The sequence below is a fragment of the Schistocerca nitens genome, chromosome 6 (genome assembly GCF_023898315.1).
Source record: "Schistocerca nitens isolate TAMUIC-IGC-003100 chromosome 6, iqSchNite1.1, whole genome shotgun sequence".
Taxonomy (NCBI): Eukaryota; Metazoa; Arthropoda; class Insecta; order Orthoptera; family Acrididae; genus Schistocerca; species Schistocerca nitens.
This window is the reverse complement of record NC_064619.1, coordinates 550,318,382-550,332,308: the sequence shown is the minus strand read 5'-3', so window position 1 is coordinate 550,332,308 and position 13,927 is coordinate 550,318,382. Positions and strand designations below refer to the sequence as shown.

At 42.7% G+C, this 13,927-nt stretch overlaps 1 protein-coding gene across 2 annotated transcripts in view; it reads left to right on the top strand.

Annotated features, from left to right (window-relative positions):
* Positions 1-13,927, top strand: part of LOC126262510 (lachesin-like) — a 971,377-nt gene that overhangs the window by 509,666 nt on the left and 447,784 nt on the right. The window lies entirely within an intron of this gene.

Genomic DNA, 13,927 nt, shown 5'->3' with positions numbered 1-13,927 from the left:
GCAGGCTATACAAATTCAAGAAGCTGCACTCTTTATTCAGTATATAAGATCATGCCGGATATTTAAGACGTCGCTGTAGTGCTCCCCATTCTTATATATTTGAATTTTGAAGTATTGCCACTGTACAGATATATCTTCAAGAGAGTAGTTTGCAAACCATTCTCTTCTTAATACGGTCTGTTTCGAATAATTATTGTTGCTAATGTTAATAATTATTACTGTTAATGTTAATAATTACTTGTGTTGACGAAAAAGCGTCATCACCAACTAAAAGCTTATCTTACAGCATGCCGAGTGCTCTCGATTGTAATGCATGCAATATTATATGAACTTCAATTCTAGCGACAGTGCTTCATGCATTAGAGTACCTTTGTTCCTTATCGAATAACCAACTCTATTTAGAAGAAACGTGAACAGTTGTGGTGAGATTCTAAGATAATTAAAATAACTTCTTGGATCTCCCGTTATAAATTGTTTCAGCAAGGATGCTGAGCAACCGAGCTGACGTCTTTTCTTCATCCAGTCACGAATCGAAACACTCTTCTTATTTGTTTTTCTTACGCAGCGATTCAATGCAACAAGCTTCAACTCCATCGCAACTCGTGCGACGTGAAGCTGCCAAAAGTTTCATTTCAGACACGACTCAGGGACCCACAAAACGACGAAACTGATGTGCATACTGGTGTCGCCGTGTCTACAATCACGTATGAAACCACTTTCGTGCAACTCATTCCACGCAACGAGTGGCGCAACCGAATTTAGTCGTGTAAACTAGGCTGTCGTTGGAGGAGGCGCCCCCGGTGCCCCCTGTTATGAGCACCATGGGGCATTGCTATGGGCAATGACTGGGCTGCCTGCCACTCCTGTGGTTAAAGGCTGAATTAAAAATCTCAGTAGTGCGTTGCATCGCGTGATGAAGCGGAAGTTCTTGTTTTCCTCGTTTTGATTTAATGGCAGCTAGTGGTGGATTCCAAGCGGCACGTAGTTGAAAACCTGCATCCCTGTCGATAAGATTGTCTGCCGAAATGAGTGTATGGCCTCCTAAACAACACAGTCCCAGAAAGATGACGCTGGGGATAAAACACACCCTGTCCCGTGTCCAGGAAATTGTTCCGCTACTGCAGATTTATCAGGTTTCCCCAGGTGAGTACGACGATAGTGTTCGACGTAGCGTTCTTGTTGGTTGGGCACCTCTGCCCAATACAAGATTTTCCACATTGGCATGGAATTCTATACACGCCACGTTTCCTTAGGCCAATGTTGTTTTTGACCGAGCACAATAAATTCCTAAAATTTTTCCGAGAAACACACTTGATATCGTGCGGATTCTTTCTATTTTTGAAGACATGTCGCCAAAATAGGGCCAGAACGCCATTGCAGTAGGTGCCTCCATTTCGTCATTTACATCTTTGCTTAGAATCCCCGGAATCTCATTGTCTGGAATGGAACTGTCTTCAGTGGCGAGTACCGCTTCGAATTGGGCCCCGATGACCATCGAAGACGTGTGTCAGCGGCGGAATAGCAACGAACTTGTCGCCAGCCATACATCCCGGCAACCAGGAGCTATGGTCTGCGGTGATGCTTCTTTTCATAGCAGCTCTCCTTTGGTTCTCCTCCGCGGCATTTTCATAGCACAGCGGTACATCAACGACATTCTACATCCCGTTTTGTAGTCTTCCTTAGCATGCCATCCTTGGCTTGCATTTCAGCAAGATAATGACCGCCTGCACACGGCGAGTCTCTAGAGCTTGTCTTAATGCTTGCTAAACCAATCCTTGGCCACCAAGATCGCCGGATCCCTTTCTAAAGGTCGGGACACACACGTCCGGGCCGTGGCAGGGCCGAGCGTCGGACGAGTGACGGCCGTGCTGCGCTCCGTTCCTGCAGGGGCCACACGTGACCGGGGCACGTCCGTGTCTCTGTTGTTCCTTGTAGTGATTTGTGTTTCTGTGTTGAGGATGTGAAACATGTTCACTAATTTTCGTAATAGTGAATTAGGACTTACAGCAATTGCTTTAGACGATGAGGAAAAAGAACGAAGGCAAACAAGAAGAAGAAAATTATGGATCCACAGAGCCTGGAAAACAAGACCAGTACAGGGAGAGTTTCGAAAATTATTTTCTCTTCTCATAGATGATTAGACTAAGTTTTATGAATATTTTAGGATGACGCAGTACATCTTCTGTGAACTTTTAAAGAAACTAGAACCAAGACTGAGAAAAAACGACACTTTCTGGAGAGTATCAGTTTCACCCAAAGAACGACTGGCTGTTTTTTTAATAAGTTTTAATGACAGCATTTTTATTTTATTACCTTAGTAATTGAAAGGTAAATACTTAAGTTAGTAAATAATACAGTTAAATTTCTACTACCCTAAGAAAAACAAATGAGAACTATTCAGTGAATTAGTTTCTGAAGCTGATGAGGATGCAGGGGAACTTGGAGGATTTGGTTATTTATATACGAATTGTGGGAATCCCTTTGCAGATCCAAAAGCTGCTGCCCGACAGGTGAAGCATATGGTGTTGAAACAGATTTTGCTGAGGAATTGGAGGATGATGGAGTGAATTGATGGACTGATACGTCATTCATGAGTTGCTTCAGTTCAAAGTCTTGTACAATTGAAAAAGTCCTAGTTTTAGCTTGATGAGAAAGGAGTGGATGCAACGATTTTAGGGCTGGTGCTATACCAGCCAAAAAAGCATTAACTGGGTTTTGTATGTCTCTCTGTTTTTCGGCTTTTTTTTTCTCCCAAAATGTAAGCCATGAGCTGGCTTGATGCAGATTCTTGCGGTTTAACCTCACGCTGAAATTTTCGTTTCAGTGGTGGTTTCATAAATGTGTTCTGATTTGAGCTGACGGACGAATGAGCTGAGGACGTCTGGGAATGCCGAGTGCGCTCTATCAAATTCTCTGTTTCACTATCCTGGGTTTTAATGACCCATTCTTCATCTGCAATGTCTTCTTGTGTAGACTCTTTTTCGTTTCCAACAATAGACTGCTCCTCTTGGGAATCTGTATTTGATTCTTGTTTATGCTCATTATTGTCTCGCGTGTAAGGAAGATTGGAACTGTTTCTCGTTCTACCATGTAAGGTAGCAGGAACTTTAAGAGATCTTATATTTATGTTGCTGAATAGCAGCTTGTCCTGAAACAGTTTTCCTTTTCTGCAGGGTCTTCCTTAGTTGGTCACGAACAGATGCCCATTTTTTTGCATCCCTCTATTCCACCTGTAGCAAAAATATTTTAAATCGCGTATTTATATTACAAGGTTTAAAATGCTGCAAATATTTTATAGATTATACAATATTTCTCATCTTATATAATTCAATTTTTTTCAGGTTCCTTGCTACAGGAGATTCCTTTAAAACTATTTCCTTCAGCTACAGGTTGGGAAAATCCACACTTGGGGCTATCGTCCATGACACCTATAGAGCAGTTATCGATTTATTGTTAGAAGAGGTGATGCCTGTGCTGAATAAATAAAAATGGAATGCTATAGCTGAGGAGTTTTGGACAAAATGGCAGTTTCCAAACTGCATTGGATCTTTAGATAGAAAGCACGTAGCAATACAGGCTCCAAACAACTCAGGAAGTCTCTATTCGAATTACAAAAAAAAAAAAAACATATTCCATTGTGCTTCTTGCTCTGGTTGACCCATGTTATAATTTTATTGCAACAGACGTGGGAGCGAACAGAAAAAACTCTGATTGAGGCATTCTAGTAAATTCAAACCTTGGAAAGTCATTGGAAAACAATACGCTTAGCATCCCAAAGGGTAAAACTTTACCCGGAACTGATGTTGAACTTCCAATGGTAGTTGCAGGCGATGAAGCTTTTCCTCTCAAAACATACTTGATGCGACCATATCCTGGCAGGAACTTAACAAATGACAATGCTATATTTAATTATCGTTTGAGTCGGGCAAGAAGAATATCCGAAAATGCATTCGGTATATTGCAACAGAAATTTCGAATATTTAGAAGAATTCTTCAGGGAGATCCTAATAACCTTACAATGATTGTGACGGCTTCGTGTGTACTGTACAACTTTATTCGAAAACTGGAAGGTTATAGGGCGCCCGAACAGAGGATGGATCAAAATGAAACTGCTGGGGGATCCGGTAGATCATCAAATCTTCGAAACCTACCACGAATTCGTGAGAGATCAACAGATCCTGCATTTTATAATGTTACTTAAAATCCGTCTTGATTGCAAATTTTTTTTTAATTCATATGACCGGTTTCGGTTCATTCAGAACCATCTTCAGATCTGATATTTCAGTTACAGGAGTAACCCGTCCAAATCCAGCAACCTTCACATGCTACATCACATGTATTGGTTCTGAATGAACCGAAACCGGTCATATGAATAAAAAAAAAATTGCAATCAAGACGGATTTTAAGTAACATTATAAAATCACTGATTGCTGCTATCCCATAAGACATTATGTCTGTTTTTGCAAAGATGCTGCATTTGCTGTACGAGAACAACTCAAAAAAATTCCTGAATTCTCCACAAGGGACTGTGGAATGGCAAGAACATGTCGCCTTGGAGATATAACGATGACATAAACCAAACATCTGTTTGTAAAATAAAAAGTAAATAAATATCTTTCGGGTATTAAAACTTGTATAGTTTTTATCTTACCTTTTGCTTGTAGATCTGTTGAAATTTTCTTCCAAACTCTGTCTTTGTACTCGATGTTCCTGTAGTTTTCACTTCCCTGATCGTAAAGAACAGGAAACTTACGAACTTATTCTATTAGTCGTTCCACATCCATGTTTTGTAGACAGAACAGTCTTGCGCAGCTGCACAGCTCACAAGACAATTCTACAGTCAGGCCGTGTCCGTCACGTGAAAAATTAAACACGGCGAATCCCGCCCGGCCCGGCCGCGGCCCGTTGACGTTCCCCGCGCACGGCTCGGTCAAGTGGGGCCCGCCACGCTACATTTCTTTCAGGATGTATTTCGTTGCCCGGGTGACGGCCGATACTTGGACGTGTCTCGGCACGGACACGGTCCGGACATGTGTGTCCCGATCTTAACTGAGAGCGTTTGAAGCATTATGGGCAGCGTCCTCCAACCTGCTCGGTATTTTGGCGATCTATCGCGCCAGTTGGACAGAATTAGGAACGACATCCGTCAGGAGGATACCCAACAACTCTATCAATTAATGCCAAGCCGAATAACTGCTTGTATAAAGGGCAGTTGATTGATGAAAGGAGGAAGTACAAACATGTTCCGGGAAAATCAGGAATACAGAAATACAAGTCGCTGAGGAATGAAATAAATAGGAAGTGCAGGGAAGCTAAGACGAAATGGCTGCAGGAAAAATGTGAAGACATCGAAAAAGATATGTTTGTCGGAAGGACAGACTCAGCATACAGGAAAGTCAAAACAACCTTTGGTGACATTAAAAGCAACGGTGGTAACATTAAGAGTGCAACGGGAATTCCACTGTTAAATGCAGAGGAGAGAGCAGATAGGTGGAAAGAATACATTGAAAGCCTCTATGAGGGTGAAGATTTGGCGGATGTGATAGAAGAAGAAACAGGAGTCGATTTAGAAGAGATAGGGGATCCAGTATTAGAATCGTAATTTAAAAGAGCTTTGGAGGACTTAGGGTAAAATAAGGCAGAAGGGATAGATAGCATTCCATCAGAATTTCTAAAATCATTGGGGGAAGTGGCTACAAAACGACTATTCACGTTGGTGTGTAGAATATATGAGTCTGGCGATATACCATATGACTTTCGGAAAAGCATCATCCACACAATTCCGAAGACGGCAAGAGCTGACAAGTGCGAGAATTATCGCACAATCAGCTTAACAACTCATGCATCGAAGCTGCTTACAAGAATAATATACAGAAGAATGGAAAAGAAAATTGAGAATGCGCTAGGTGACGATCAGTTTGGCTTTAGGAAAAGTAAAGGGACGAGAGAGGCAATTCTGACGTTACGGCTTATTAGGAAGCAACGCTAAAGAAAAATCAAGACTGTTTCCTAGGATTTGTTGACCTGGAAAAAGCGTCCGACAATATAAAATGGTGCAAGCTGTTCGAGATTCTGAAAAAAGTAGGGGTAAGCTATAGGGAGAGACGGGTCATATACAGTATGTACAACAACCAAGAGGGAATAATAAGAGTGGACGATCAAGAACGATGTGCTCGTATTAAGAAGGGTGTAAGACAAGGCTGTAGCCTTTCGCCCCTACTCTTCAATCTGTACATTGAGGAAGCAATGATGGAAATAAAAGAAAGGTTCAGGAGTGGAATTAAAATACAAGGTGAAAGGATATCAATGATAAGATTCGCTGATGACATTGCTATCCTGAGCGAAAGTGAAGAAGAATTAAATGATCTGCTGAACGGAATGAACAGTCTAATGAGTAAACAGTACGGTTTGAGAGTAAATCGGAGAAAGACGAAGGTAATGAGAAGTAGTAGAAATGAGAACAGCGAGAAACTTAACATCAGGATTGATGGTCACGAAGTCAATGAAGTTAAGGAATTCTGCTACCTAGGCAGTAAAATAACCAATGACGGACGGAGCAAGGAGGACATCAAAAGCAGACTCGCTATGGCAAAAAAGGCATTTCTGGCCAAGAGAAGTCTACTAATATCAAATACCGGCCTTAATTTGAGGAAGGAATTTCTGAGGATATACGTCTGGAGTCCAGCATTGTATGGTAGTGAAACATGGACTGTGGGAAAACCGGATCAGAAGAAAATCGAAGCATTTGAGATGTGGTGCTATAGACGAATGTTGAAAATTGGGTGGACTGATAAGGTAAGGAATGAGGAGGTTCTACGCAGAATCGGAGAGGAAAGGAATATGTGGAAAACACTGATACGGAGAATGGACAGGATGATAGGACATCTGCTAAGACATGAGGGAATGACTTGCATGTTACTAGAGGGAGCTGTAGAGGGCAAAAACTGTAGAGGAAGACAGAGATTGGAATACGTCAAGCAAATAATTGAGGACGTAGGTTCCAAGTGCTACTCTGAGATGAAGAGGTTAGCACAGGAAAGGAATTCGTGGTGGGCCGCATCAAACCAGTCAGTAGACTGATGACCAAAAAAAATAAAGGGCAGAGGTGGGCCAACGCGTTATTGACTTGCTTAGTTTTTTGAAGCTCTTTCTCTTAAATAAATCATTCAATTTTTTCTGAATTTGTAATCATTTATTTGTCTGTACATGGATGTCACACCTACCAATTTCCGTTGCATTCTGGTATAATTCCTTTCTTTTTGCCTTAGATTTTATTTTAATGGCCAGTAGAGCACAGTGACGTTGACAGACGTCGAAGTTACCATAGCAGAGTGCGGGCGTAGTATTATGGACAAATGAGGTAAATATGCAAGTTTTTATCATTACCCGTGTCTAGTTAGACCTAACCCACAGTGATATATCTCGATAAGTATCAAACGTCAGTATCACAGTGATCTAGTGTAGCAATTGGCAGAGATTTTGGGCTTTCGTTGCGTAATAAACACCCGTTGGCATTCGACTAAATTAGACGTAGCGGCAGCTGGGCGTAACAAAGCGGCTGGCACAGTTGTAGGAGTGCATCGCTTTGGCAGGATCAGCCGGCGGATACGGGCCGTGGCTGGCTCATTAGCTGGCCAGAGTTGGAGCAGCAACAACATCCGCCTTGTTAGCGCAACGCCGCGCCGGTCGGCGGCTAATAAAGTGGCGGGCTTAGCCGCCGGTCAGTCGCCGGCCACTGCGGCGCAGAGGTGGGGGGGGGGGGGGGGTGCGCCGCCCCGCCGCCCTGCCTGCATAAAGCGATCCGCGGGCGGCGCTTGCCGGAAGCGGCGCTGCATTCCCGCGGTCGCCGGTTCTGCGCTAGCAGCCCTCGTTATACGCGTCTGCGTAGTGGGGCTGATGCTGCCGCCAATATGCCACGCTTTTCCAGTCACCTTTACCAGGAACAGTCAACTAAACGTAACACACGCAATTGCACGTATTGCATAACTACGTAACGATTGCCAGGGTGAGTCATACCACACCTAACACACCTTTTATTCTGTGCCCAGTTCAGTGTAGATGCAAAAAAAATCCACTTCAGATTCTGCCTGCACTACGCTTGCTTGCCCTGTACTCCGAATATTCTGTTGAAGCCCTGCTAGATAGGGAGAAATTACCATCGTAATAAAATAATCAACGTATTTGCCCAACTTTTAGTTAGTTATTACATCTAACAGATATAATATTAGAACCCCCTGCTTTGGAATGTTTGCTCTCATTCAATCACTCCTTCCACACTCTCTCTCTTTCTCTTCCTCTCCGTCTGCCTCCAGCCTTTCACCCCTATCTCTGAATCCCAATCAAAACCGTTAATCATGTATAATTTTACCAATGCAGCCAACATAATTATTGTGCTTTAAGTTTGCAACATGTCACCTGAGTATAGAAACGAGTATGAAATTTAAGCCATAAAACTTGACAGAACCATATTTATATACCACATGAGATATTTATTCCCGCATGTTTTCAGCACCTCAGAACAAAGATCCCCAATATCCTTTAAAAATTAGTCCGTAATAATGTTGTTATGATGTATATTCTTTCTACTTTCTGACAGTGTTTCTCTTTTGCTATATTATCCTTGCACATAGAAGTTTCCAGACGCCATCTTTGTTTATAAAATACGACAGTGAAAGGAACCTGTGACCACCACTGGAGGTCTTGTATTTTAGTTATTTATTTTCACCGTTAGATACACGTTTAGCTCTCCTAGGAACCTTCGCAGGAGAGCTTCTGTAAAGTTTCGAAGGTAGGAGACGAGGTACTGGCAGAAGTAAAGCTGTGAGGACGGGGAGTGAGTCGTGATTGCGTAAGTCAGGTGGTAGAGCACGCCCGCGAAAGGCAAAGGTCCCGAGTTCGAGTCTCGGTCCGGTACACAGTTTTAATCTGCCAGGAAGTTTCATACGCCAGGTATGACTATGTCATTGTTTGACGTGCAACTATCCTTTCGTTTTGATTCTCCGAAAGGGAGTTACAAGGGAGATTTAGGTTGATGACGAGTGAGTAACGGGCATAAACTCAGACTTGAAAAAAAGTAGCATAATAGTTACCGCTGAATGTTTAGAAACGGCAGTAAGCCTGAGTGTAAATAGTCATATAGGTGTTTAAAGCCAGTTCCTCCTGAAAGCATCCAGTAGCAGAACCACTGCAGAATATCCATAGGTCTGAGTTTATAGTTATTTTTTGAGTTGGAATTTGAAGAGAGGAAATGGAGAAGTTCTAGGTGCCATTTTTTTTTCAAAAATGGGTACTCAATGCTACTGAATTATCCCTGGTATGTTGCATGTCTATAGGCTAGTTCAAAGTGTCAGATCACAGAGAAAATGTTTCAAACATTCATCATTAGAGGACGAATCGTCTTCATGCCAAGCAGTGATTCCCTCAGGAGTTCTAAATGCCACTTCAGTGCACAGAGCTAACTTCTTTCATTTTAAAGTCGCTGCTGAAACGTTGTTGTCAGTGAAGGTGTGTACGATCCCCAAATGCAATATGACCAAAGTGTCTCATTCTCATCGAAGTGAAACCTCTATTAAAAATTCTTACTCTGGAACAAAAGCATAAAAAATGTCAATGTAGTCGAAAGAAGAAGGACCATGAGTGATGTATGTGTGCCACACATCATCTGAAAGGCCAACCATGTTCATCAGTTGCAAAAGAGAAAGACCTGTCGACGATGTTTCCATTTATTCCTCAAAAAAAAAGGAAGTTTTACAATAAATTTCACAACATCTGCTCCCAACAGTGGAGTTCTGTAAAAAAAAAAAATTTATTATTCTCTTGTAAAAAATGTAAAATTGTGCGGAACTGTTTTGTTGCCTACATTTTCAGTAGCTGAAACATTCCTGCTGTATTTCTGTACTTACCATAAATAAGAAATAGTGCCTCTATGTTACTGGTACTTCAAATAAAAACTTTACTAACAGAACCAATTAGTTTCCTGTAATGGCACTTACAGCGCTCTTGATAAATTAATTATTTGCTACATTGTCTTATTTTGTGTGACGCTGTGGGCAGCATTATTCTGGGGTAAGTTGTGCACAAAAAGAGACATTGTTTTTGGATTCTCCTGAAAAATGTGAGATTTGGCACTTGGAACATTTTGCACTTTCACTCACTCTTTATTTGTGCTGAGTGCACGAACAATTCAGTTTCAAGGACACAGCATGCCCTCACGGTCATTCGTCAGGCTCCTCGTTCTCCAGTCATAACAACTGACACATTAGTCACTACACCATTATTAATATTATAAATACGAGTGTAACCAGTGTACCCTTTCACGACCAAATCACGGAATTGACTTCGAATAAATTTGATGTGGAGTTAGGTTGAACCGTGAGGAAGAACGTCAGGTGCTTCAGAAAGGAAAAAAAATCGACCTCTAAGAGGGTGAAGAAGGGAATAGAACGTGTTTTCTTTATGAAGAACATAAACAACTCGCACAGTAGTCAACGTGTGTGGCCTTAGTTTCAAGGAGCGCAATCCCTGAAACAATACAATTTTTGAAAGAAAATAAAAAATAATTTTAGTTTGAAATAGAACCAAGGAAAAAATCAAATTAAACTTGAATATGTTTAACTTCTCGCGGCGTAATGAATAATACATTTAAATTTCGAGCATGCAGTGGTGCAAATACTAAGCCTAATTTTTCAACTGATATTTCGGCCGCGTAGCGTCCGGCCATCCTCAGAAAGAGTCGCACGATTGACGACAAGGTTCTTTTTATCCTTTATCGTTACTTCATCCCGATGCGCCCCATATGGGCGGGAGCGGATGGGCTGCCAGCGGAACAGGCAACCCTCTCTTCAGCCAATGAACAATAGAAAAGTAAAGTAGAAGAGAAAAGAAGAAACAGATAGCGGACATGTATACACTGAACTTAAAACATTTTAAAGGCGAAAAATGAAGTTTTGAGATGTACGATGGATGACTTTCTTCACTGGTAGTTAAAAACAGCAATAATAAAAAGCAAAATGAAACACTATAAACTCACATTAAAACATATCGCTGAAACACCAGTATGTGAAAGAAGCACTTTCCTGTCGCTAGAAATTTGCAGGGACCTGCCATGGGATAGGGAGTCATTTGTTGAAGGGGGAGAGATAGGCCAGTGAAGAGAGTAGGAATGTGGTGGTATAAGGATGGAGTAGTGGTGCATTGCAGAGATGGAGTAGGGGCGGAGGTTGCGACAGAAGAGGGGGACGGGAGAATGGTGTCGCTAATAGTTGTTGGGGAAAGGAGGGTCCGGGAAGAAAGGCAGAAGAGAAGAAAAGGGGGTAAGAAAATCTGGATATGGGAGGGAGAGGAAGCCCTGAAAAGGTGGACTGGCTGGACCTATAGCTGGTAGGATGAGTAAATATCGGGGTAAGGTTCATGATCTGGGAGGGGGAGACTGTTGAAGTCACTTGTGGAGAGCATGTGGAGGGTGTGGAAATGGAGGATTGGAGGGATGAGTTGGTAAAGGCGCGGCAGCGTATGGGGCTTAGAAAGTAGATGGGAAACGATGGGATTACTGGAGTCGAGTTTGCGGATGGTGTGGATTGTAGGGAGTGTGAGTGAAGAGAAGCGGGAATGTGATGATAAAAGATCTTTGTGGGGGAAGATTAACGGATGCGGAAAGCGAGGCAGAGCGCATGTCGTTCGAGGAGCTCATCGAATGACCCGTATCTATCCAATGTTTTGCCATAGCTGACTTGTCTGGCTGTACTAAGCATGTGTATCTTCGGTGTTCCACACACGTCTCAGGAACGGTGCATGTTGCCGGACCTATTTATGACATATATTCTGTAAGGAAGGTGATACACGTCCGCCTTACCGAGAAATAAGTTACCCTTCACAGAACAGAGTGAGATTTAACTTCTTAGGCGGCCGGAAGATCACCTTAACATGGTGTTTCTCGAGAATGTGGGTTAAGTCTAAGTGTATCTCTTTGCCGTCAACCGGCATCTGTGACCGGCATGCACAGTTCCGCCTCGGTGGAGCACATAAGGCCGCGCTTGGCACCTTGTCGTCTCCATATTCCATCTTCCACACACCTCCAGCCTTTCCATCCTCGAATTTTACCCACTTCCCACTCCCCAGTGACAAAATCGGTCTAGAAATATACCCATTTTTCCAACCCTAATCACAATGCTCCACCTCACACCATTCTCCTCTTTATCCTGCCCCCACTCATCCACCTTGCTGACTTACTATCACGGATCCCCATAGCCGACCGTTATGGCCCAGCGGTTCTAGGCGCTTCAGTCCGGAACCGTGCTGCTGCTACGGTCGCAGGTTCGAATACTGCCTTTGGCATGGATGTGTGTGATGTCCTTAGGTTAGTTAGGTTTAAGTAGTTCTAAGTCTAGGGGACTGATGACCTTAGATGTTAAGTCCCATAGTGCTCAGAGCCATTTGAACAGATCCCCATAGTCATACTCATCATCGCACCTTTATCATGACAATTTTTTCATGTGTCACCTGTCATCACCATTACACCATGGCATCATGTCGCATATGTGTCGCGAATGGGTAGCGTGAAATGTATAGCCAAGGGTATAATGTTGCACAAGGTGTTCCAGTAAAGGAGTAACCTAACGTCAGCAGGGCCGCTAGGAAGCAGGAGGAACTGAGTTTTTGTGATAAGAGTAGTGTGGACCACGTGAGCAGCAGCGTAGAAGCTTCTGGAAGGAGCCGAAGTCAGGAAGACAGCGCGTGATCGCGCAGGAGGCGCTTCATGCGAGCCTGAATAAGCGTCGCCGCCGGCGCTGCTGGAAGAATCCGAATCTGATCTCAGTCTGTCTCACACGCTGGACCTGCTTTACTCTACCCCCGGGACGCCACTTGGTTAGTTTCCAGTCCTGCTTTGTTGCACAGTTTCAGTCATTCTCCAGAGCTCCTCCTCCTTTTTCCACCAAGTTGCACAGGGCAGGTGCAGGATTGGACAATATAGTCAATGTGTTAGTGCGTCGCTGGACTTGACAGTAATTTTCAGTCCTACTTTGTTGTTCACTTTGTCACTCTTCAGAGTTACTCGTTCTTTTTCCACCGAGTTTCTTTATCTGAAAATATTCTAGCTTGTATTCTCAGGTGCAAAGGCTACAAGTCGGACGAGCCACTTCACAACTGGAGAAAGCGTCAGCTCCCATCCTGATCTCTCGCAGGACACTTGTCATCCATGTTCATCAGTGACTAAATTTAACTGTAATATAAAATAGTCAAACGAGTTTTAAATACCGTCAGTATTTTCCATCTATGTGGTTTTTACAAAATCCTCGTATATTTTCATTCCTTTTTGTGTACAAGTCGTCAATATCATCTTCCTATATATCTTTTATACGATTATCGGTGCATATTTTAACGGTTCTTAAATGCATTATGTGTAACCTTTGGCTGAAGAACGGTTTTTATCCGCTGCCAGCCCGCCCCCGTCATGGAGAATTGGAATAACAATAAAGAAAGGAGAAACCTTGTTGTCAAAATAGTTTAAATGGCACTAAGCACTTTTTTTTCCACTAGCTGCTTATATTTTATGACCCACCATCTAATTTCTTATGGTGGGTCGTATGTTGCCACTTAGCCGCTGTGACTGGGTCCGGGGTCCGGAGTGACTGAAAGTAACACCACACCGGCTCCCGTCCCCACTCACACCGTTGCCCGGGTCCCGCCACGTGGAGGCGGGCTCTGTTTAGATCCATTTGATTTTTTTGTTGTTGTTGTGCAGCATTAGAAAAACTTATAACTAATACAAAATCAAGTAAGATATTAATAAACAAAACGAAATTAAATATTTAGAAAGAAGGAACGAAGAGAACTGAATAGAGAAGGAACTATGGGACTTAACATCTGAGGCCATCAGTGCCCTAGACCTAGAACTATTGAAACCTAAATAACCTAAGGGCATCACACA